Source organism: Dendrobates tinctorius, unplaced genomic scaffold, assembly GCF_039654945.1.
Source record: "Dendrobates tinctorius isolate UK_male_01 unplaced genomic scaffold, ASM3965494v1 ptg000039l, whole genome shotgun sequence".
NCBI lineage: Eukaryota > Metazoa > Chordata > Amphibia > Anura > Dendrobatidae > Dendrobates > Dendrobates tinctorius.
The window spans coordinates 35,298,469-35,324,613 of record NW_027361707.1 but is presented as its reverse complement, the minus strand read 5'-3'; the positions used below and the strand labels follow the sequence as shown (position 1 = coordinate 35,324,613).

Sequence of the window (26,145 nt, the reverse complement as noted above, 5' to 3'; positions counted from 1 at the left end):
TAGGGTCTCCATTATCCACTGTACCCGCACGCTGGACATGTTTCAAGTGTGTAATTCTAGCCTTTGGTTAAAGAGGACCTATCACTTGCCATACATATGAAAATATGTCACTTTTTTAATAATAAAAAGTGGCACTAGTAAGAGAAATTATTTTATTGTATTATTTTTAACAAGCGCTTTTTCTTTTAAGCTTGACAACCCCTTTAAAGAGGACCTTTCATATGCCAATAATATGTACTTTTTATAATTGGTTTAATGGCCGCTGTACTCCTGAATCCGGCGCTGTATTTCTTTTGTTCCTGCGCCTCTCCGTTCCTGAGATACGACCCCCTCTTCCCTATATATAAATCAGGGTTTTTTAGCCAAGTGGGTGTGGTTCCCAACTTTGGGACTATCTTTGAGGAACACGCCCAATTGAATAAAAAGGCTAAAGTTACAGACAGAAAAAAGGAGGGCGTATCTGACGAATGGGAGAGGCGCAGAAACAAAAGAAAAACAGCATCGGATTCAGGAGAACAGCGGCACATACATAATATGTATGATGAATTATGGATTTATTGTTTCTTTTTTTGACCTAAAATAATTTTTGCAATTGGGTTTTATTTAAATTAGGGAGATCCCTGTGAAGTCGCCCTCGCTATCATTTCTGCTTATTAGCCCTCTGTGATGTCTCATATCCTGTAGTTTTTTGATATGATAGATACAAATATCAAGATCTTTTCCTAGTCCACCGATAATATCATCGACTGACTGCAATTCACTACACCAAAAAAGAAAACGGATGGCATTCACCGGTTAAAATCTTCTTTATGCCAATACTTTAAAACATCGGCATAGGGAGGATTGGAGCGGGAGTGGAAATGACGACAGCCGTTTCGCGCTGCAGTAGCACTCCTACTGGTCCGGGTGAGACCAGTAGAAGTGCTACAGCAGCGCGAAACGGCTGTCGTCATTTCCACTCCCGCTCCAATCCTCCCTATGCCGATGTTTTAAAGTATTGGAATAAAGAAGATTTTAACCGGTGAGTGACATCCGTTTTCTTTTTTGGTGTAGCCGCTGTGACTAATTGCTTTGGAGTGGCACCCTGGTTTATGGAGCACTTCCCATAGTACACATATTTGCAGTACCAGCTTACACAGCTATTTGTGCAATGAATGAGCTTCCCGGCTGTGCGGATTAACACTTTGTTGGAGATACTTTTGACTGCAATTCAGGTGACGACCACTGGACGTCCACACACAGACATGTGTAGCTTTTACATCTTGTGACAAAATATCGCAAATTATCTTTTTTTTAGTGTTTAGTTCTCTTACACCCGACATCTCAGGGCTTGTAAAGGCTAAAGAAAATAAGTAAGGACATGTTCGCAGCTCATACTTATCATAATCCTGAGCTACTGTAAATCTAAAAATACAAACGCATCGACCGTCATTGTATTTATTTTTTTGGACATCGAGGGAATATATTTCTTGGTAGGCACAGAATGCAAGATTTAATTGTTGGGAAACATTATCTCATCATTAGTCATTAAAAATGCAACATTTCCATCAAGGTTTCCAGACGTAGAACATATTAGAATCTGCCACACGCAGATCACTGGGCAGTGGTGTCGTCAGCTGCCTGATAGCTAGAGCACAGATCCTTCTCAGTAATTACTATGGAGAAATGTGATTAACTGCACAAATCAAAGTTAGGCCTCATTCACATTGCAGTATTTGATCCGGCATTTTCAATTTTTTAAGCAATGAACAAGAGAAAAAGGTTAAAGAAAGGGGAGAAATCTACAGATGATATTCTTTATGTTCAGAATCTACTTCTGATTTTGAAAAATATTGATCCAATACTGAAATGTGAATATAGCCTTATATAAGAATCCATTAATAGTTAAAATAGCGGGCATGCTCCATCTAGTCTGTACGTGTATTATTTCTTTTTTTTTGGACAGAAGCCCCAAGTCTCTTCTTTGCCTCAGACTATACAAACTTATTTCATTACCAGGAGCCAGTCAGTATGAACATGCTGTCCTTTTTTGATGCCGTTCTTTGTGGGAAAGACTCAGTATAATGTGACTTGCAATTAATTCATTTAAACGGGGTTGCCCAATCACGGCATTTTGATGACCTATCCATAAAACAGGTCATCCATACGAGATCAGTAAGGATCTAACACATGACGTCCTCCACAATTCAGTTGTTATTTGCTCCGGCAATGTGTAGTGGCTACTGCCGGGTACTGTAGAACAGTATTATTCTTTTGATAAGAGTTGTTCTGTAGCCCATGGCAGCAGTCACTATGATATTGAATGCTGCTCTGTTCAAAGGTCCTGATTCATCAAAGTGTTTATGCCAAAATTCAGGGTTAAAACATTATGACAAGTCACTAAATTTTACATGCTACTTCTGACCAGCTAAGCCAAAGTGGACAGAACTGGGGAGGAACCAGGGCAGTTGTGGCAACGCAACCTGAGAAAACCAACAAATGTGTCAGCATTCCTTGAGTTGGAAATGTTACTCCAGACTCTGACTATAATAGCATTTCTGCTATGGCGCATGGAGGCTCACACTACTAATGCGATGCAGCCGATTTCTTAAGTGGCATGTGTCTACTGATGAGTTTGGCGCATCTTATTCCTGCACACTCTTCATTAAGACTAGCATACAAAACGCTAGTCATAATGAATCAGTGTATACACCTGAAGGCCAACAGGGTAAATAACAGATATTTGTGGCTGTAGGGCGCTGAGTGTCTTAGGCCCCGTCACACATAGCGACACACCAGCGATCCCGACAACGATATGACCTTGTCAGGATCGCTGGTGTGTTGCTACATGATCGCTGGTGAGCTGCCAAACAGGCAGATCTCAGCAGCGATCAGGACAGCGACGACGTGGGTAACAAGCGTGCACGTTGCTTAGTTACCCGCAGTGTACCTTTGATACCAGCGTGCTGGTGCAGGGAGCTGGTAACCAAGATAAACAGCGGGATTCTAAGCGCCGCACTTAGAAACCCACTGTTTAGCTTGGTTACCAGCTCCCTGCACCAGCACGCTGGTATCTAAGGTACACAGCAGGTTTCTAAGCGCCACGTGGCACTTAGAAACCCACAGTTTACCTTGGATACCAGCTCCAGCTCGCTGATCGCTGTCTCCTACCTGCCACATGCAGCGATGCGTGCTGGCCAGCGGGAGACCAATGGCAATAAAAATGTCCAGGGCTTTCCGGAACGATCAGCGATACCCGGCGGGGGGGCGGTCGCTCATAGGTGTCACACACAGCAATATCGCTGGTGAGATCGCTGTTGCGTCACAAAGCTTGTGACGAAGCAGCGATCTCGCTAGCGATCTTGATGTGTGTGATGGGGGCTTTACCTTCACTGATCTGATATTGATCACCTATCCTAGAAGGAGTTCTGTTGTGAGTTCATTTTCCAGTCCACCAGTTGTGAGTTCTCCTTCCAGGCTTCCTCTGGTGGTAACTGGAGGTAGTGAGGCTGATTTAATCAGTAGAGATCTGCCACCTGATAATGAGGATGACGATTGGACCTCAGGGATCTCAGACTGGATTTAAGACAGCCGACGCCCTAGTCTGGTGCTGGTGATTCCTTCTGGATTTTCAGGTCCTGGTTTTCAGCTCTGTTCCAGTCATTTCAAGCTAAGTTTTTCTGCTAATGTTCACACTTGATTTTGTTGGTCTATTCAGTTTTTTGTGTGGTCCGCCAGCCCCGGCCGGGGCTGTGCTGAATTTCCACTCTTATTTATCTGTATTTGCCAATTTGCTTTTTGTCCCTTATTAGATTGGCCTCTTTTTGCTCTGTCTCAGAATATTTCAGAGTGCTGATATAGTGGGAGAAGTCTAGTGACTTCAGGGTTAATTTTGCTATCAGAAGAGTTATTATTTTTGTAGGGTTTTTGGCAGATTGCAGACAGTGTCTTTCCTTTCCTATCCTTTCTAGTTAGTTTGGGCCCCATCATTTGCTCAGCCTATTTTCCTGCCTGTGTTTGTGCTTTCATCTTGTTTCACAGTCAATACATGTGAGGGGGCTGTCTTTCCTTTGGGGTCTGCTCTGGGGCAGTTAGTTTTCCCCTTTTCTTGCTTTAGGTTTATTTTGTCCTCCGGCTGTGACGAAGCGTCTAGGATCATCGTAGGTACACTCCACGGCTGGTGCTAGTTGTTGTAGTTAGGATCAGGGATCTGCAATCTGCATAGTTACCAACCTCTCTGGTTTTCTGTGACTTAGCTTGTTTAGTCTTTTTCTCCTCGGTGACCCATTCATAATAGAGTTCCTTCACATCAGCATTTATCACAGCTTTGCCTGTGTCATTGCCTATGCAGAGTGTGGGGTAAGGGGGTTGATTTGTGTCACTATATAGAAATAGGAAGTCTCTTTCCCTGCATGAGTCATCATTAGAACTAAAATGGTCTTTCTAAAGCACCAAAGTCTTGTTTTCACCACAACTTCTATACATCATCTATAGCTCTACTAACTTCTTGGAGAAACTAATTGCTAACTTTCCTAAGAGATTTTCCTGTGCAGTTAACCACAAGCTGTAAGTGAGCACTGATAGATGGCCGTCCTCATCACTGAGTAATATCTTGTGCCTGTGTATCAGACGGATGTGAACATTTAACCCCATATCTCTGCCTGCGTTATGTTCCTACAGACTCATTCAGTTCCCAGTGCAGGAGTTTTCTTTGTCAGAACACATTTGTTATTTCCTTAATTAAAGGAACAGAGACGAGAGGACTAGGCCATGAACGCGACTTTATATCACTTGTCTGTATCCTGAGATTCTACCACACACAAAACTTATCGACTTAATAAATATCATATTCTTTCCAGTTATATTTCATAGCAAAATAGTTTTCTTCTTGTTGTGGTAAAGAAAAAGTTCAGAAGAGTGGGAATTGTAACTATAGATAAGCAGGAAAGGGGCCAACGTGAAGATACTCCCATTAGTGATTACTTTGGATTAACATGAACCTTATTTCCAGCCATTTTGTAAAAACATTCTTGACAGAGGGTGGCCTATAAACATAAATTTTAGATTTTTTTTCTGTCTGTCTGCTCCTTACTTTAGGCCTTATGTCACATCAGTAATTTTTGATCAGTATTTCATCAATATGTGTATACCAAAACCAGGAGTGTCTCAAAAACACCAAACAAGTGTCAATCTTTCTGTTATAGTTTTTCTCTGTAAGTTTCACTCCTGGTTTTGCGTACAAATACTGACTAACTACTGACGTGTGAATGATGCCTTAAAGGGGTTGTCCACCACTAAGACAATCCCTTCTTAAACTAAATGTTCAGCCCCAATAAAATAATAAAGGCTATACACCCTCCTGTGCCGGCTCTGTTCCAGCGGTGTCAGCACTCGCGGTCCCGGGGCTGTGATGCGGTGGAATGACACGTGATGCCCGGCGCCCAATCAGTGCTGGCATCACAGTCTCCGCCTTCGGACAAACTGAACATGAAGAAGAAGTCCGACATGGGAGGTGAGTATAGGCTTTATTATTTTATCGGAACCGAACATTTCTTAAAGAAGGGGTGTCCTAGTAATGGACAACCCCTTTAAAGAAAATTGAAACTGTAAAAGGAGGAGTTTGAAATTTGTCTTTGCACATGGGCAATGTTTTGTGGCTGTTCTGTCCCCAGTGTAAGAGAGTCCTCCACTTCCAATAGCCATCTGTATCTAATGGGGTGATGGGATTAGTATGCACAATACTGGTAAAGTGAAAAGGTTTGGAGAAAGGAAGGACATGTATAAAAAATACATGAGCAAAGTTAGATTATTATTATTTTGCCAGCGGTGTGATTTAAATGGGTTTTCCAACCTAGCGGCATACGTAGAAATCCTATGGTTACATAGCAAAAGTGCAAATGTTGGCTTGTATTGCCTTGATATGTCATGATCTGCTGAGTTCGTGGGATCAGGTAGTTTAGAGGTTAATGTGGACAGCCCCACTCTGAGATTCTGGGAGGCTTTTTATAGCCTCATTGTGGGCTCACTCCTTGTCGCTTATACTCAGACCATTAGCCAAGTGTGTGACCCTGGTGTGCTTAGTGACTGTGGTACTTTATGCTTGTTTGGTTTTGATCCAGTTCTGTCCCTGTTACGATTTCTGCCTGTTCCCTTTGTACTGCTCTGTTATCTCTGTGTATGACTCTTTTTGCCTTGGACCTGACTACGCTCTGATTTCCCCACTTGTGCTGCATTGCTATCTCGGTGTATGATTCTTTGCTTATGTCTGACTATTCTCAGCTTGTTCCTCTGGTACCGCGCCGCCCTCTCCGTGTATGACGCCTCGTTTGCCTGACCTGAATTTCCCTAGCCTGTACTCCAGGATTCCTGTAATAGAATCCTACAGTCATCTCCTGCAGCAGGACGCTAAGCCATGCCCCCTGAGGTCACATGATCGTAGGTCCTGGTTCTTCTTTCTATCTTCAGTATCCCAGGTCCTGTTGACTGAACTTTCCCTGCAGCTTCGGACCCCGGGCCCTCCCGTAGTCTGGGTGAGCTACCCTGCTCAGCCACGGCAGTCCGCTGGCGCTGACAGGATCCTGATATTATAAGCGACCGCACATTTTTTAGGGTTGGGGAAGGTTGTGTTTATTCTCTGAGTAAATTTAGCACTATGGATCCCCTGCAGGCTTTGGCCGACCAGGTCAAAAGTCTAACCCAGATGTTACAAAGGCTCAATATGGAACAGCGCACGATGGCTCATACACAGCAGCAGTTGGTGGGCACCGTGCAGGGGGCTGTGGCAGCTGGGTCTCCTGCTCTCAGGAATAGGGACATGTCTGTGGTATCCCCAGAATCTCCAGTCAAATTACCCGACTCCTTTTCAGGGGATAAAAAGGAATTTAGGTCCTTCAGGGAAGAATGTAAGCTTTTTTTTTCTTTAAGGCCCCGTTCCCCTGGGGACGAATTTCAGAGGGTGGCGGTTGTTATTTCTCTTCTGTGGGGTGCCCCCAAGCATGGGCTTTCTCTCTGTCTCCGATTGCCCCCGAGAGAATGACTGTGGATGCCTTCTTTGATGGCCTGGGCCGCATATATGATGAACCTGACAGGGCACGTGTGGCTGAAGATATGGTCATGAGTGTGCGTCAGGGTAAGCGCTCGGCTGAGTGGTTTTGTGCGGAGTTCCGCCGCTGGGCAGCGGAGATCTCATGGGATGATGCTGCCCTTCGGGGTCTATTTTGCAGAGGCCTGTCCGAACACCTCCAGGATGCACTGGCCCTTCACCATCCACCAGACACTTTGGAGGAGGCCGTTACACAAGCAGTGTGAATGGACCGCAGGCTTCGGGCTAGGGGCATCATGTAGTCTGAGACATTTCTATTCTGTGGCAGCAAAGAGACTGGTATCGCACCTGCTACTCCTGAGCCTATGGAAGTCGGCGTCACCTCCGTCAGAGAAAAAGAGAGAAAACGTCGCAGGGAGAACCAGCTGTTTTTACTATGGGGAGTCCAGTCACTGGAAAAAGGAGTGTCCCTTGTGTCCGTCATCCTCCAAGGCGACGGGAAAAGACAGCAATCGAGGAGGCTGCCCAGACCTTCAGGTACTTTCTTTCTCACGTGCTAAGATTTTTCTTAAGGTTGAACTGTTGGTAGACAATTGTCGCTTTTTCTCTACAGCACTGGTTGACAGTGGTTCATCGCTCAACTTGGTCAGCTCTGATATTGTTTACCAACACCAGATAGGGACAGTCAGGCTAAATACCCCACTTAAAGTCATGGTCATCGACTCGTCTCCTCTCACCCGAACGGGGATTCTTTCTATGAAAGAAATCGAGTGTTTTGTGATGGACAAATTGCCCGCAGGTTTGGTTTTGGGCATGCCGTGGCTTCGACGCCACAATCCAGTGATTGACTGGGAATTGGGGGAAATTGTCAAGTGGGGGTCCAAGTGTGTTGACTGTGACCTTAAATCTGTTTCTTGTGTGAAAATTTTAAAACCTGTCACTGTGTCTTCTGTCAGTCCAGAGGGTATTCCGGCGTACCTAAAGGACTTTGAGGGCGTTTTTTCAGAAAGTGAGGCAGAGACGTTACCACCCCATAGGCCATTTGACTGTGCCATCGATCTTAATTCAGGAGCCAAATTGCCCAAAGCTCGTTTGTTTAATTTGTCAGGACCGGAGCGTCTAGCTATGAAACAATATATTGCTGAGAGTCTCCGTAAGGGGCACATAAGACCTTCAGTTTCCCCAGTAGCAGCTGGATTTTTCTTTGTTAAGAAAAAAGATGGCGGCCTACGTCCCTGCCTCGACTTTCGGGAGCTAAATAAAATCACGGTCAGGAACACATATCCCCTGCCTTTGATTCCCGACCTCTGTAATCAGCTCTCAGGATCCAGAAGGTTCTCTAAACTGGATCTCAGAGGGGTCTATAATCTGATAAGGATACGGGAAGAGGATGAGTGGAAAACCGCTTTTCCCACTTCGGAGGGGTTATTTGAGAACTTGGTAATGCCGTTTGGTCTCACCAATGCACCAGCGATTTTCCAAAATTTTATCAATGTCGTGTTCTCGGACCTCATCGGCCGCTTTGTAATTCTATACCTGGATGATATCCTGATATATTCTACCGATAAACAGTCACATTTGTTACATGTTAAAACTGTATTCCAGAGGCTCTGAGAAAATCAATTGTTCGCCAAACTCGAGAAATGTTCATTTTTTGTTCAAGAATTGTCATTTTTAGGTCTTATAATCTCACCTCAGGGGTTTCGCATGGATCCCAAGAAGGTGCAAGCTATTGTGGAGTGGGTCCAGCCTCAGGACCTTAAGGGACTCCAACGCTTCTTGGGATTTGCAAATTATTACCGCAAGTTTGTTAAAGGGTTCTCACAGATAACTAAACCCCTCACGGATCTCACTTGTAAAGGGCAGATGTCAGGAACTGGTCCCCGTTAGCTAAACAGTTATTTCTAATGTTAAAAAACTGTTTCACATCTGCTCCTATCCTGGTTCAACTCGACCCTTCGTTGCCATTTGTGGTCGAGGTTGATGCTTCTGAGGTGGGGGTGGGGGCAGTGTTGTCACAGGGACCGGCTTCCCTAACCAATCTCAGGCCTTGTGCCTATTTCTCAAAGAAATTTTCTCCTGCAGAGAAAAATTATGACGTAGGCAATAGGGAGCTCTTGGCTATTAAATTGGCGTTCGAAGAATGGAGGCATTTTTTGGAGGGAGCAGCTCACCCTATTATGGTTATTACTGACCATAAAAATTTGGAGTACATCAAACCGGCTAAAAGACTGACTCCCAGGCAAGCCCGCTGGTCACTTTTTTTTTCCAGATTTCAGTTTTCGATTACCTTTCGGCCAGGGTCTAAGAATGTAAAGGCCGATGCCTTATCACGTAGTTTTGAGCCGTTATCCGCCCCTGATCCGCCATCCCCAATTCTTTAACCCAGTCTCGTGGTAGCCGAGGTGTCGTCGGAATTGGAGCGAGAGATTGTGGGGGCTCAATCTGTGGCTCCAAGCTACAAACCCGTAGACAAGTTGTTTGTCCCACAGCATTTGTGCAACAAACTCCTGGAGGAGTTCCATGATTCAAAGTTGAGTGCACATCCTGGTATAACCGCCACAAGATAAGCAGTGGCAAGGGCCTTTTGGTGGCCTTTAATGGCTTTAGATATAAAGAAATATGTCGCAGCATGTTGGATTTGTGCCTGTTCTAAGAGCTCTAGTTGCCGGCCAGACGGGGAATTGGTGCCTTTGCCAGTCCCAGGAAGGCCATGGACACACTTGTCCATGGACTTCATCACCAATCTTCCATCTTCCCTTGGTAATACTGTAATTTGGGTAGTGGTGGACAGGTTTTCTAAGTTGGCACATTTTGTACCCATGACAAGTTTACTGTCAGCAGAGACGCTCTCTAGACATTTTCTGTCCCAGGTGGTACGCTTACACGGGGTTCCCACTAATATTGTGCCAGACAGGGGGACTCAGTTTTTGTCTAAAGTCTGGCGGGCCTTCTGCAAAAATTGGGGATATCTCTGTCTTTTTCCTCAGCGTATCACCCAGAAACCAACGGACAAACTGAACACACCAACCAGTCGCTTGAACAAATTCTCGGTGCTTGACTTCTTCCCTGCAGAGCGACTGGTCTGATGCCTTACCATTAGCAGAATTCACCTTCAACAACCGGGTAAACAAATCTACCGGTAGGTCACCATTTTTTATTAATTATGGGATCAACCCTCATTTTGGCGAATTTTCTCGGATAGATTCTGGTTGTCCGGGGGCAGAGGACGGGGTCAGTCGTCTCAAGGATCTTTGGACAAAGGTTCATCTGAATATTGCCAAGGCTCAGGAAAAATATAAACATTTTGCGGATAGGAAAAGGGATTCTGCTCAGGCACTGCTTTGTGGGGATAAGGTGTGGCTGTCCACACGAAATATAAATCTTCGATCGCCCTCCACAAAACTAGGGCCTAAATTTATTGGCCCCTATGAGATCATCGAAGTAGTGAACCCGGTACCCTACCGCCTCCATCTTCCTCCCTCCTTAAAACTACACAATGTTTTCCATAGGTCTTTACTTAAACCCTTGGGGGCAGTGAAGGAGGATACTGAAACTGCACCTCCTCCAGTCTTGGTTGAGGGACATATGGAGTTTGAGGTACAACACATTGTGGATTCCAGGCGGGTTCGGGGGTCTTTGCAGTATTTGGTGCATTGGAGGGGGTATGATCCGGAGGATCAGTCATGGGTACCAGCCAGATCAGCACATGCTGACTGTCTGATTTGTGTATTCCATGCCCGGCATCCTGGGAAACCTGGGGGTCCGGAGGCCCCCCGTTGAGAGGGGGGTGCTGTCATGATCTGCTGAGTTCGTGGGATCAGGTAGCTTAGAGGTTAATCTGGAGAGCTTCACTCTAATATAACCACTTAGGTGCCATGGTCACTCTTCCCCACAACATCTAAGGGGCTATACTACTGTGATCAGAGATAGCTCCAATCGCAGCTGTTACCAGCGGGCGCATTTACTGTGTAGAACAGCTTGTACCGACCAGGTATGGAGCAGGCTCGGTGCTTGAGACAGCTCAGTACAACTCCTGCCGACTTCTGCCATAAGTACACAGTGAATTTCAGGGGCTGAGGTCACTCGCCAGGTAAGAGGTTCGAGACCATTAAATTCACCCAACTCTTACGCCTTATAGAGGCGGTGTAGTCTTCCACCTTTTGACAGTATTCCAACTAGAAAAAAATAAAAAGCATTTGATAAATTGATTACATCCAAGGGTGTTATCAGTTGTGGGACTTAGCAAGAGGCACCCAGGATGCCATGCCAAGTGTGCCAGGCTTGGAAGTGCACACCGGCTATCACAAAGGGCTGCACAAATCAAATTGCTTGTCTCTAATCATCAATATCATAGTAGTAAAACATCTATTTAGAGATGATTAAATAAAATTGAGCAATTAGAAAATAAAGATAGATCATGATTCATGACAACAAAAAATGTTTTGATATATAGTTTCCATTTGTTAAAAAAAAAAGGTGAAATATTCCCCTTTAGCAAGAACATATTTCGTTTACTTTTTACCCCAGCAGGTGCCCTCTCCGCCGCTGGAGCCCAGCTTCCTACAGAGTAAAGCACATTTTATGATCTATATGATATTCCAAGAGGGGAAGGAAAACGGTAATATAACTGTCCAGCAAAGCTGATTGACAACCTCCAAGCCTATATAACCCTTGGAACAGTCCAATTTGCAGAAACCTGTTGGTTTTTAAGTGCACTTCTATTCTTAAACTTACGTTTTTGTCTAAAATGATCCAATATTCTGTGCTGATCAATTTCTTACTTCGTCATATATTTATTGATTAGCACAGGTCAACAACAGGTTCTACACAATTTAATTAGGGTCAATATTGACTTTTAGGATTGCTTCCTCTCTTCTTTTTCTCTGAAGAACCATATACCGTACATGAATTAGGGATTTGATCTTTAACACAGATCAAAAATGGCCATGTCTCAATTTTTCCTTTTTTGTGGACTTTCGGTCTACAAAAACATACGGATAGGACATATAAAAGGGTCTCAAATAGTAGTGGAAATCCCCTTTAAGAGATTGGACCTTCCAGATTTAAGTCTGTCTAAACAATGGAGAAACTTACAGGGGTTGTCCACTACTTTTACACTGATGGCCAATCCTTAGGATACGTCATCATTGTCTGATAGACTGAGGTCTGACACCCGGCAACCCCGCTGATCAGCTGTTATCATAGCCGTCAGCCGGAAGTAGTCACTGCATTCTCTGAGCTGCTTCGTATACTGGTAGTGGCCGCGGCTTTGCTGCACATCCACCTCCTGTTCAAATCAATGGAAGGCAGATATGTAGTAACAAGCCCCGACCACTACAAGTAGACAGAGCAACTCAGTGAGTGAGTACTATGTGCAGTGGCGGATCATAATGAGGTCAATTTGGGCAGTTGCCCCGGGCCCAGTGGGGTTAAGGGGCCCACAGCCCAGGCCAGTAAATTGCCCCATTATAATCCGCCACCACGCAGGGCCGGATTATAGGCAGGGCAGGCGGGGCTTCAGCCCCGGGGCCCCCACCACAAGAGCTTCTAAGGGGGCCCCCACCACATTCCTGCTGGCTGCTGCAATGGCACTCCATCTTCTCCCCACCTAAAAGTGAGTGACCGTGGGGGCGGCATTATGTGCTCTGCTACCAGCAGCATCTACAAGTAGCGTGAACGCTGATGCTGCTGGTAGCGTGCAAAGGCTTGTGATGAGATCACAGGAGGTAAGGTGTCAGGGCCCCCGATCATGGGACCCCTGTCTCCTCCCCTCCTGTGACCTCATCACAGGTCCTGTGCGCACAGCACAGAGCACTGAGAGCAGCCATGTATGTGGAGTGCGGCTCTGCGGGTGGAGGTAGGTGCTGGAGGCCCCTTTATTCTCTATGTGGAGTGCGGCTCTGCGGGTGGAGGTCGGTGCCGGAGGCTCCATTATTCTCTATGTGGAGTGCGGCTCTGCGGGTGGAGGTAGGTGCTGGAGGCCCCTTTATTCTCTATGTGGAGTGCGGCTCTGCGGGTGGAGGTCGGTGCCGGAGGCTCCATTATTCTCTATGTGGAGTGTGGCTCTGCGGGTGGAGGTCGGTGCCGGAGGCTCCATTATTCTCTATGTGGAGTGCGGCTCTGCGGGTGGAGGTCGGTGCTGGAGGCTCCATTATTCTCTATGTGGAGTGCGGCTCTGCGGGTGGAGGTCGGTGCTGGAGGCCCCATTATTCTCTATGTAGAGTGTGGCTCTACGATTCGTGACCCCCGTCACGTGACGAGGGGGGCCCACAGAGTCTGAACTGCCCCGGGCCCTGGCTACCCTTAATCCACCCCTGACTATGTGGACTGCGCTATATACTATGTGGGCTGCGCTGTATACTATGTGGGCTGTGTTATATGCTACGGGGCTATGCTATATACCATGTGGGCTGCGCTATATACTATGTGGTCTGTGATATATACTATGTGGCTGTGCTATATACTATGTGGGCTGTTATATAATGTGTGGCTGTGTTATATACTATCTAGCTGTGTTATATACCATTGGGGGTACATTATAATCTATGGGGATGCTGTGTTATATGCAATGGGGAGTATATTATATTCTGTGGGGGAGGCTGTGTTATATACTATGGGGGGTACATTATACATTATATTCTATGGGGGAGGCTGTGTTATATACTATGGGGGGTCTACATTATATTCTGTGGGGGGCTACATTATATTCTATGGGGAGGTGGGCTGTATTATATTCTATGGGAGGCTACATTATATTTTATGGGGGGCTCTATTAGATTTTATGAGGGAGGATTGCATCATACTCTTTGATAGGGCTACATTATATTCTATGGGGAGGTAGGCTGTACTATATTCTATGAGGGTGATTGCATCATACTCTGAGGGGGCTACATTATACTATATTAGGGGGGCTGCATTATATTATATGAGGGGGCTACATTATACTATATGAGGGGGGCTGCATTATATTCTATGGGGGGGTTACATTATACTCTGTGGGGTGGTTGCATTATACTCTGAGGGGTGGTTGCATTATAATCTGTGGGGTGGCTGCATTATACTATATGTGGGCTGCATTTTACTGTATCGAGGACTATGGGGGGGAATACATTATACTATATGAAGAACTATGGGATGCATTATATTATAGGAAGTGAATTGTGCTACATTACTACATGGATGACTATGGCTGTGCATTATACTATATGGAGCACTATGAGGAGTGTATTATACTATGTGGAAGACTAAGCAGTGTATTTTAATATATGGAGGACTATGAGGAGTGTATTGTACTATATGGAGGATTATGGGAAGTGTATAATACTATATTGAGGACTGAGGACTATAGGGAGTGTGTTATACTATACGGAGGACTATGGGGCACATTATATTATATGGAGGACTATGGTGTGTGCATTTTACAATATGGATGACTGTGGTGCACATTATAATATATGGAGGACTATGGGGTGTGTTATACTAAACAAGCAAAATGCTGCATATTCATCGAGTGATGGGATTGTTTGTGCCGGAACAAAAATCATTGTAAACTGTACATGTGCTGCTGATAACATACTGTATGGTGATCTGTTATTGATCCGTTAGTGATTGTTCTGTCCCCATTATTCTTTCTCAGACGAGGCCGGGAAACAAGTGTTGAACGATTTCAATGTTGTCGATCACACTTGTTTAGCGGCCTGAACTCAGCGCATGTAAATACATCAGAAAGCCTGTGTACCCACGTAGCGTGTTTTAGGCTGTGTGCGCACGTTGCCTTTTTTAAGTGTTTCCGCAGCGCTTTTAGACAAGCGTTTCTGCTGCGGAAACGCTTAAGAAAATCATCCAATGTAATCATAATGGAAAATGCACATGTTGTGCTAATGGTGCGCTTTTTCCGCTGTGGAAATGCTAAGCAGAAAAAAACGCAGCATGTTCATTAATTAAGGCTGTGTGCACACGATGCGTTTTTTTTAAGCGTTTCCGCAGCGTTTGAGCCGGCTCAGACGCTGCAGAAACGCTTAAAAGATGCATCAAATTAATTATCATGCGTTTTTGGCTTTCTGTGCCAATGCATGCGTTTTTAACCGCTCAGGAATCGCTTAGCGGCTAAAAACGCAGCATGCTCATTAATTTCCGCATTGCTGAGCGTTTTTAGCCATCCCCAATGATCCCAGAAATCGCGTGTCAAAAAACGCGTCAAAAACACGTCAAAATCGCATTAAAAATCATGCAAAAAACGCGCGGAAAAAGACGCGTGATTTCTGGGAAGGGGATCCTTTTCCGCATACATTCAATTGTATTGCAAAATCGCATAGGAAAACTCATGTGAAAATGCTTAACAAAAACGTCAAAAATGCTACAAAAGCGCTTCATAAAACGCATGCGTTTTCCCGGGAAGAGGGTGTGCGTTTCCGCTCAGGAATATTCTGCATGAAAAACGCTACGTGGGCACATAGCCTTAAGCGTTTCTGCAGCGCTTTTAGACAAGCGTTTCTGCTGAAGAAACGCTTAAGAAAAGCATCCAATGGTTTTGTAATGAAAAACGCACATGTTGTGCCAATGATGCGTTTTTAACCGCTGCGGAAACGCTTAGCAATTAAAAATGCAGCATGTTCATTAATTTTGTGGAATTGCATGCGATTCCGCATACCATCAATTATATTGGCAAGAACGCTTAGGAAAACGCATGCAAAAACGCTTGAGGCTATGTGCCCACGTAGCGCTTTATTTCGGACACTAAAAACCGGACTCCTTCCCAGAAATCGCGCGTTTTTTTCCCGCGCAATTTCACCGCGATTTTACTGCGATTATGTTCGCGATTTTGCCGCGATTTTCGCGTGCGATATTCAAGCACTTTCCAAGCGATTTGAAGCATCGCTTGGAAAGTGATTGACAGGTTGGTCACACTCGTCAAACATAGTGTTTGACAAGTGTGAGCAGTTTTTTACTATTGAGGCCGCCTATGCGGCATCAATAGTAAAAGATAGGATGTTAAAATGCTAAAAAAAAATAACAAAATCGGGGTATATTTACCTTCCGGCGTCATGCGCTGCATTCCCGGCCTCAGCGTTCCCAGCGATGCCTTGCGAAACCTGTGATAACGTTGGTCTCGCGTTGCTATAGCGATCTCGCGAGACCACGTCATCACAGGACCTTGCCGCAAGGCATTACTGGGAACGCTGAGGCCGGGAATGCAGCGCATGACGCCGGAAGGTAAATATACCCCGATTTTTTATTCTTTTTTTTACAGGGGTATGATACCCAGGGCCTGGAGGACAGTCTCCTCTCCTCCACACCGTGGGTACCAACCGCACATGAGACGCTTAACTTTGCGCATGGTGGGCATAGCCACATGCGGGAAGTAAGCGATTCTCATGCATTCCTATGGGTGCGGAATCGCGGCAATTCTTTGCGATTCCGCACAAAAGAATGACCATGTTGCGATTTTTTCCGTGATGCGATTCCGCCGCGGAAAAAACAGCAGCATTAGCACAGCATGTGCGGAATGCCATAGGAATGCATGGGGGGCGTTCTGTACACGATTTTTAAACGTTTTCGTGCCGAAAATCGAGGCAAAAACGCTTAAAAATCGCTACGTGGGCACACAGCCTGACAAACGCTTACAAAACCGCGACAAAAAACGCATGCGTTTTCCTGGGAGCAGGGTGTGCGATTCTGCTCAGGTTTATTCTGCATGAGAATCGCTGCGTGGGCACATAGCCAAATGCTTCTGTGTGATGTGCAATACTGTATGTTAGCATTTGGGGCCCCATTTTAAACTTTGCCTAGGGCCCCACTTTTGCCTAAAACCGGCCTTGTCTGCAACCCGACTAAGAAAGATAGACTGCAGTCATGGACAGTGAACACATTAGGAGGACATTCCAAGAGAAAATTTAAAAAAAACAACAGGGTAACCATCTTAAGTGTGGAACAGAAATACTCAGAAAAAAAAATTATGTAATCTGAGAAATGTAAAATTCAATTATGGAACAACCCTTTTCTGAATCATGCCAGAAGTTTATGTTCCTGAAGTTAGGTCAACACAAAGCCCACATTGTATACCTATATTGGACACTCCGTAATGTAAAGCAGATCCCAAATAAGCTTGAATATTTTTTTTTCTTGAGGCTTGAAAGGAAAATCTGTATAAGAAATGTGTCCCGGAGTCATAATTGTCTTCTCAGTTCAGCCTCATAGTCGTCTCATTCAGGAACTGAAGGCTGTAGATGTTGCCGTTTCTTGGGCAGCGAGAGTCATTATAGTGACAGCCTGGTCAGCCACGTGTTGTTGATGTGTTGGGAAATGACAAGTGACGGACAGCCTGTGACACATGAACAGTGTACGATGATGAGGAAGGCTTCCTACTTTTTTCGTTATAATGGCTTCCTTCGAAGGTGGACATAATAAGATACTATATATTATTGGATTGATATTGCCACCATATTCTGATAGAAATGAAAGTTGTGAAAACGCTTCGACTTGTTGTTAATGCTATTACAATATTATATCTTTGCCGTATAGGATTATGCTATTTCCTTTATGTAAAATGTGTCGATCAGTTTACCTTAATGTCGATCAGATGTATAAAAAAAACAACAAAATAGCGGGGAAAATTCATAAAAAGTGTAATATTCATTGTGAGATGCTTTCTTAGCGTTTTTTAGCTAGGCATCACATCAAATCTAAGAGATGAACTCCTCATTGTGCGGCATTTCGCTGTATTTTTGTCATATTTTTTGTAGCTTTTTTAGGATGTGGATTACTTGAGCGCTTTACCTATAGTGCATGTGTAATGAAGTTAGTTTTATTCTCCAAAAACACTTAAAAAATGCAACAAAAAGCACCATGTAAATGAAGAAAAAACATTAGCATTTTTTGCAGCATTTTTCAGTTTCTCATTCCCTTTTTTGGGTGAAATTTGCTGCAACAACGCTGAAAGAATTGACATGATGCAGACTTAAAAAATGCTGCAGTTCTCAAATCCAGTCAGGTAAAAGAAAATCAAGCATGTGCGCGAGATTTCTGAAAATCTCCTGGTACTGTAAAAAGCAACTTTTATTTTGCATAAAAAAAAAAACAAACTGCAAAAATGCAAAATGTGAACATAGCTCAGAGGGTCCCATTCAGTGTTGCATTTGTGCTTTTTTGTCTAGGTTTTAGTGTTTTTCTTCTGTTTCTCATTTGATTTTTGATTTACTTTTTTTATTTCATTTGTGTCCACCTGTTTTCTTTTACTTTTCTTTTTAATGTTTTCCACGGTGGGAAGAGTCTGGGGTTTCCAGAAATTATCTCCTGATCCGTTATTTGAGAATTTTTGATAAAGTCACAAACTTTTTTACAAAGGTATACTAGTTTCACCCATCTAGACTGACTTTATGTACCCCAGTCCCTATTTTTGTGACATTTTACAAAACATGCAAATTTTGCGCTAAGAAATCACAAAAGGAAAAGATGGTTCCATGAAATCATGAACCATTTAGAAGGATTTGGTGCACAACACGTCAATGAGTACCACAAGGAAAAAGAAAAAATGAAGAAAAAAATGCAAATGATGACCCGAAGCTTAAGACTGCCATTTTTCACATCAAGCTCAATGAAGGAGTAAGGAATTTGCACATATTTAGCTGGAGTATATTTCGGTTGTAATTTATGCCACATTTGCCAGAGGTGTAAATTTTGATGAATCTGCTCACCACGCTTGTCCTTGCCCTCTTCTGGCTAAGCTCAGCCCACTTTTCAAAAAATTGTCAGTGCTAGCAAGGACTGGCCTAAAAATGCCAAAAGTCACAACATTTTTACACAACCAGAATTTTTCTCAAAACTTTTATGATTTGGTGCAATATTAAATAATCACATAGTTATTTAACTGGGTTTATACGGGTCGAATACCTTCGCCTTTAATTTTCAACATACAATCCCTCACCTGCCTCTTTTTACTCATTGCTACTAGTCCATGACCACTATCTTTCCACGTTGGCCAGAGACAACATTGGACACCAAGAAGCAAAGAGCAGCACCCACCTCTGAAGGAGACCTGTATTCTTTATGGAGTCAACATTCTGAAGCATCTTTCTTAACTCTCTGAATTATCTTCTTTTTCTCTGTTTTTCCTTTTGGAAACAAATAAATTGTCATCTAGGTTTTTAGAGGATCAGTCAGTTTTCTTAATATCTGTTTTTATTTAATATTGTAATTATTTCTCTGAGGATTAACAACGAACAGAACATAGTAGGGCTCTAATAAAAAAAAGTCCAGATTTTTTCTTGAGGAACACAAGTACGGTATTTACAAAAATAGAAAACTGAATAATTTTTCTTTGAAATCCCGCTTTTCACTTGAGCGCATCCCTACACATATGGTTACTGCTGATTAGATAGTGTCAGACTGTGTAGACCAATGATTCATTGGCAAAAGGCCGCTAAAGCATGTCCACTCTCGGCCAAGACTTCATGCAAGTGTAGGGTTGTCCCGGGTCTAGTCATGGCCTAGACCAGGGTTCCCCAACTCCAGTCCTCAAGGCCCACCAACAGATCATGTTTTCAGGAATTCCTTTGTATTGCACAGGTGAAGCAATTATCACCTGAGCAATACTAAGGAAATCCTGAAAACAGGATCTGTTGGTGGGCCTTGAGGACTGGAGTTGGGGAACCCTGGCCTAGACCATGAGTCATGAAGTTGCAGTAGATGTTTGTAAGTGGTTGCATGTTGTTTGTAAGTGGTTGCTTGTGTGCGTGTGTAAGGGTTGCACAAGCCAAGGTGTTCTGTCATGACCCTTATACCAAGAGATGGGTTTTTTTGGGTGTGTAATTTTTTCCCCCTAGGCCACATACCATCAGATGACACTGTTTGCTTTGAGGATTCTCCCGTACCAGCATCTGGAGCAATTTGCATACATGCGGTCACTTGCCGGCTAAACGTGCAAGACCTTGCTTAATTTAAGAGTATTGAGCAAGGCCGGACACGTCTAGTCAGAATGTGACAGAGTATGCAAATCGCCCACAATGAAATCCATACAGAGTGCTGTGGGCGCGATGTGAGGATTCACAAGTCTGTAGTAACAGAGTGACTGCAGACCTGTACCCTAAGGCCAGACAACCCCTTTAAAGGGGACTTGTCACCCCCCCAGGCATTTTTAACTAAAAGAGCCATCTTGTGAAGCACTAATATTGCATTCTGTCAAGGTGGCTCTTTTAGTTGGGGTCCCTTCCACCGCTGAGAGTATCGTTTTTATAATTTGTCACTCATACATCTAGTTTGTCCAGGGGGCAGGTCTTTCTCCCCGGACACAGACGCCTCTCAGCCATCAGTCTTTTCCTCCATTCTTCTGGGCGCCACCTCAGCGTTCAGTTATTTACCCGGCGCCTGAGCTGTAATCTTGTTTCTTGGGCATGCGCATCCTGCCCCGCAGTCTCTTCTGATTCATTCACACTGCGGGGCAGGATCTCGGGCCGCACGTCCACGCAGGCGCGAGAAGGAAGACATCATGTGATGGCAGTGGATGAATGAAGATTACAGCGCAGGCGCCGGGTAAATAACAATACTGAGGAGGCAGCGCCCAGAAGAATGGAGGAAATGACTGTTGGCTGTGAGGCATCTATGTCCGGGGGGGAAAGACCTGCCCCCCCGGAAAAACTAGAGGTATGAGTGACAAATTATAAAAACGATTCTTTCAGTGGTGGAAGGGACCCCAACTTAAAGAGCCACCTTGACAGAATGCAGCATTAGTACTGCACAAGGTGGCTCTTTTAGTTAAAAACGCCTGGGGGGGTGACAGGTTCCCTTTAAAGGTGTAATCAGAAAAGTACAGTGATAAGGTTGAGATGATGACTTGTCAGGAACACCGCACTGCACTTGCTCACTGAGCCAGAGCGCGTGTCCTGAGTACAAAGACTGTGCACAAAGATACCTGCGGAGCGGGCAGCAGTGGTGACAATTCATGCTCCAGGACCTGAATCACGTGACTGCTGGGGCGTGGCCTAAGCTCCACGGAGCTAGGAGCTGCAGGGAAACTCCTAGAAAGGTAACTACAGGACAATGTTACCAAGGGGCATAGACAGAGACAGAAGCCAGATCAAGCCGAGGTCAAAGCACGAGATAGCAATACAGTACCAAAGGATTAGACAGAATGGATAGTCAGGACGTAGCAATAGATCAGAAAACCAGAACGGGCATTAGACGGTACAATAGGGGTAAACTGTAACGGAGTAACGATAGCCAAGCCAGGAGGTCAGAACCAGAAAAGACAATGGTACCAAAACGAGAGACGGAGTACAGAGTGAAGGAACAAGCCGGGTCATACACGGGAAGCAAACAAACAACGCACAGTACACGCACACCAGGGGTCAGACACACCAGAACAGCAGTATAACTGACAGAGAATGCTAGTTTGGAGTGAGTATAAATACCCCTCCCAGATCCAAAGAAAGGCCGGCAAAAGTTAACCCTGTGAGAACAGGACATTAACCATGTCCTAACCATGACATGACTATTCTCCAATGTGAACTTGCTTTTTTGTGGCACCTCCTACCCACTTCTAGGTGTTATTAATCCATTTGTTGGCTTCTACTGTGCTGCTCTTTGGGGTCAAATAGCCAATAACTCAAAAGTTTACATTACATTCCACACTATATGGTACCTGAAAATAATGTTATTACAAATGTTTTTACTGTACAGTAGCGGAAAAATAATTCTTCATAGACCTCAAGTTGGACAAGCCTCATGTTTCATTTACAAGGTCACGGAATGTGATGTGTCACTTTCATTAGTCATGGGATTTGATTTTATTAAGAACATTTTTTTTTTGGCAGGCTTTAGTAGTAGCAATGATTAGTAAAATCAGAATATGGGACATTCTTACATTATTTTCCACGATCCACAAAATTCTCCTTTTAAATCAGGAACAATCTTTACGAAAGTATTACACAGGGCCTGTCACCAGTCCAAAAGTGGACAGTTTTTGCTCTTATTGTTCCCCGAATAATTCTTTTTTTTTTTTTAAATTCACCACATAGTTCTAGAATTATTGGCCTTTTATGTATTGCTACTTTTTCTGGTCTTTATAAAGTGGGAGTTACTCACTGAGTAATAAAGCAAATTAGCCTAAAGACACGCCCCAGAGGATCCTGTGATCCGTGCCCCCTTAGGAAAGACCATAAAAATTAGTCCTTAAAAAATGTTTGCATCTGAACACTCAGGAAGCAGCGGGAATAAAATATGAGCAAAAACTGTCCACTTCTGACCTGGTGACTGGTTCTCTTCATCACATTTACAGAAGACTTTAGCTCCTTCATAACACTGAAAGAATCTGCCACTCTTTAGTTAAGGAAGAAGATTTATTCGTGTCATCAAATCCACAGTGTAAAGTGTGACATTTCAGTCTTTTAGTCCTTCATCAGACACCCGTAGGTATCGAATAGGACATGGGAAACTATAGAGAAATTAATTAGGTGGAGCAATGGAGTAATGCAACATCTATCGCTGCAGAGCAGGCACCTACGAAGAGATCCAGATTCCTTTAATACTAGTATTTATGGGGTTGAATCCTCTCACAAACCAGTAGAGGCACATTTACAAGCTTATTATAGCTCCTTTATAGTTTCTTTGTGAGCACCCCATCCCCGTCATTGCTCACCAGGCACAGTTCCATACATTTTGAAGTGGTTGATCCTGGCGTTACAGCTTAGTACAGCTTGGTCCCATTCTTGTGAGCGAGCTGCAGTATCGGCAAGGCGCCAGGAGCATTTCAAACAGCTTATAATCATTTCTGCCAAGAGTGGGATCCCATATATTGATGACTTATACTAAAAATAGGTTAGGAATTTTAAAGGGCGCACAAAATGATTGCTCAAACTAAGCACAATTGATCAGTGGACCATTGGCGTAGCAAAATAGTACAGTGCTCTTTCCCAACTACTGTTGATCTCCACCTATTTCCACCTTCCTTAGACTCCTATAAAACTGTCAATTAAGCAAGAGGAGGTTGGAGAAAGACAGATGCAAAAACAAGTGAGTGGAAGGGTGCACTGACTACACCAAGGGTGCACTGAACTACACCAAGGGTGCACTGAACTACACTAAGGGTGCACTGTCCTATATGAAGGGTGCACTGAACTACACTAAGGGTGCACTGACCTACACGAAGGGTACACTGACCTACACGAAGGGTACACTGACCTACACGAAGGCTGCACTGAACTACACCAAGGGTGCACTGAACTACACCAAGGGTGCACTGTCCTACATGAAGGGTGCACTGAACTACACCAAGGGTGCACTGACCTACACAAAGGGTACACTGACCTACACGAAGGGTGCACTGAACTACACCAAGGGTGCACTGTCCTACATGAAGGGTGCACTGAACTACACCAAGGGTGCACTGACCTACACGAAGGGTACATTGACCTACACGAAGGGTGCACTGAACTACACCAAGGGTGCACTGAACTTCACGAAGGGTGCACTGAGCACCTGTGCATGGGTTTGTAGTGACAGACTCCCTTTAAAGAACCTCTAGGCTTAAGTCCCGCGACCTTTGATCTTACAGTTGTCTGGAACACCGCACTGCACTTGCTCACTGAGCCAGTGCATGTGTCCTGAGTACAAAAAGGATGCTCAAAGATACCTGTGGAGCGGGGCAGCAGCGGTGAAGATGCATGCTTCAGACTAACAGGGCCTGAAGCATGTGACTGCTGGGGTCGTGGCCTAAGCTCCACAGAGCTAGGAGCTGAAGCAAAACTCCTAGAAAGGTAACTGCGGGACAAGTTACCAAGGAGCATAGGCAGAGACGTAAACCAGATTAAGCTGGGGTCAAAGCACGAGATAGCACAACAATACCAAAGGGTTAGATAGAACGGATAGTCAGGACGTAGCAATAGATCAGAAAACCAGAACAGGCAATAGACGGTACAATAGGGACAAACTGTAACGTAGTAACGATAGCCAAGCCAGGAGGTCAGAACCAGAGAAGACGATAGTACCAAAGCGTGAGACAGAGAACAGAGTGAAGGGACAGACCGGGTCATACACGGGACTCAAACAAGCAATGCAGTATACAAGCACACCAGGGGTCAGACACACAGCCAGAATAACAGTATAGCTGACAGGGAATCCTAGTCTGGAGTGAGTATAAATACCCCTCCCAGATCCAAAGAGATTCTGGAAAAAGTTGACCCTGTGAGAACAGGACATTAACCATGTCCTAACCATGACAGTACCCCCCCTTAATACAATCTTGTATGGGCCAATAAATTTTGGGCCCAACTTCATAGAGGGTATTTTAAGTTTGATGTTACGGGTGGACAACCAGACTTTTTCCCCCACTGTTAACGCAGGACCCAACCCCCTCCTCCTGTCTGCAAAATGTTTGTACTTCTTCTGGGCTTTTGAGATGTTCCCCTGCACCTCCCTCCAGAGGGTTTTTAACTGTTGTACCATCCCCTCGGCACCAGGGCAATCCTAATCCATACGGGAAAATTCCCCAAACTGCGGAACAAACCCATAATTGACCTGAAAGGGAGACTTTCCGGTAGACTCGACTGATTAATACAACAGTTGAATGCAAATTCTGCCATGGACAATACCTCACACCAGTCTTCCTGTCCGGAGGAGGCCAGGCATCTCAGAATCTGCTCCAACGACTGGTTGGTGCCTTCAGTCTGTCCGTTGGATTCCGGGTGATAGGCAGAGGAGAATGACAATGTGACCCCCAACTTCATACAAAACGCTCTCCAAAACCTTGCCACAAATTGCACACTCCTGTCCGACACATTGTTCACGGGCACTCCATGCAATCGAACAATGTGCTGTATAAACAAGCGGGCCAAGGTTTCAGCAGATGGTAACACAGGTAATGGCACAAAGTGGGCATGCTTAGAAAATCTATCAACCACTACCCATACCACTGAGTTGCCCTTGGAAGATGGAAGATTAGTGATAAAGTCCATGGACAGGTGTGTCCATGGTTTATCCAGAATTGGCAAAGGCACCAATTCCCTGGCCGGCCGGACCTGAGAGCTTTTAGAGCGCGCACACACCCCTCAAGTATTTACAAACCTTTTTATATCAGTACCCATAGAGGGCCACCAAAAACCCCTAGATACTTCACCCCGGGTAGCTGCAATACCAGGGTGTGCTCTTAACAGAGAATCATGAAATTCTTGAAGGAGTGTGAGACGGAATTGTTCGGGTACATACAATTTACCTGGGGGTTTATTCCTGGGAGCTTGTGCTTGTGCTTCCAGAATCTCTCTGTAACTCAGAGGAGATTTTGGCTGCAACCACTCCCGGTTGAAGAATGGAGGAAGGAGGTTCTGGAGGGGACACAGAATCAAAACTTCGGGATAAGGCATCCGTCTTTACATTTTTAGACCCTGGTCGGAATGTGAAGATAAAATGAAATCGAGAAAAAACAAGTGCCCACCGAGCCGGTCTGAGGGTCAATCTCTTAGCAGACTCGATATAGGCCAGGTTTTTATGATCAGTGATGACCGTAATGGGATGAGCGGCCCCCTCCAAAAAATGCCTCCATTCTTCGAAGGCCAATTTAACCGCTAACAATTCCCTGTTACCGACATCATAGTTTCTCTCGGCCGAAGAGAACTTCTTAGAGAAAAAGGCACAGGGTTTGAGGTTAGTCAGGGTAGAGGGGCACTGTGACAATACTGCCCCCACCCCCACCTCGTCGACCTTGACGATAAAAGGTCTTGACGAATCGGGTTGTACCAACACAGGGGCTGTGGTAAAACACTTGTAAGGAAGGAGTTTTTTGCGGCCACGGACCAATTTTTTACATCTACCCCTTTAAGAGTGAGGTCCGTCAAGGGTTTCACCACCTGCGAGAACCCTTTAATGAACTTCCTATAATAATTAGCGAAGCCCAGAAATCGCTGCAACCCCTTCAGGTCATGAGGCTGCACCCAATCGGTAATGGCTTGAACCTTCCCTGGATCCATGTGGAATCCCTCCCCGGATACAATTACACCCAGAAAAGACAGTTCTTGCATAAAAAATGAGCACTTCACCAGCTTAGCATAGAAACGGTTCTCCCGGAGTCTCATAAGAACCGTAAGTAAATGGTGTAAGTGTGACTGACTGTCCTCAGAGGATGTCATCCAAGTAGA

General features: G+C 44.6%; 1 protein-coding gene across 3 annotated transcripts in view; it reads left to right on the top strand.

The window, feature by feature from the left end:
• The window catches only part of LDB2 (LIM domain binding 2), a 511,700-nt gene that overhangs the window by 226,024 nt on the left and 259,531 nt on the right, over positions 1-26,145 (top strand). The window lies entirely within an intron of this gene.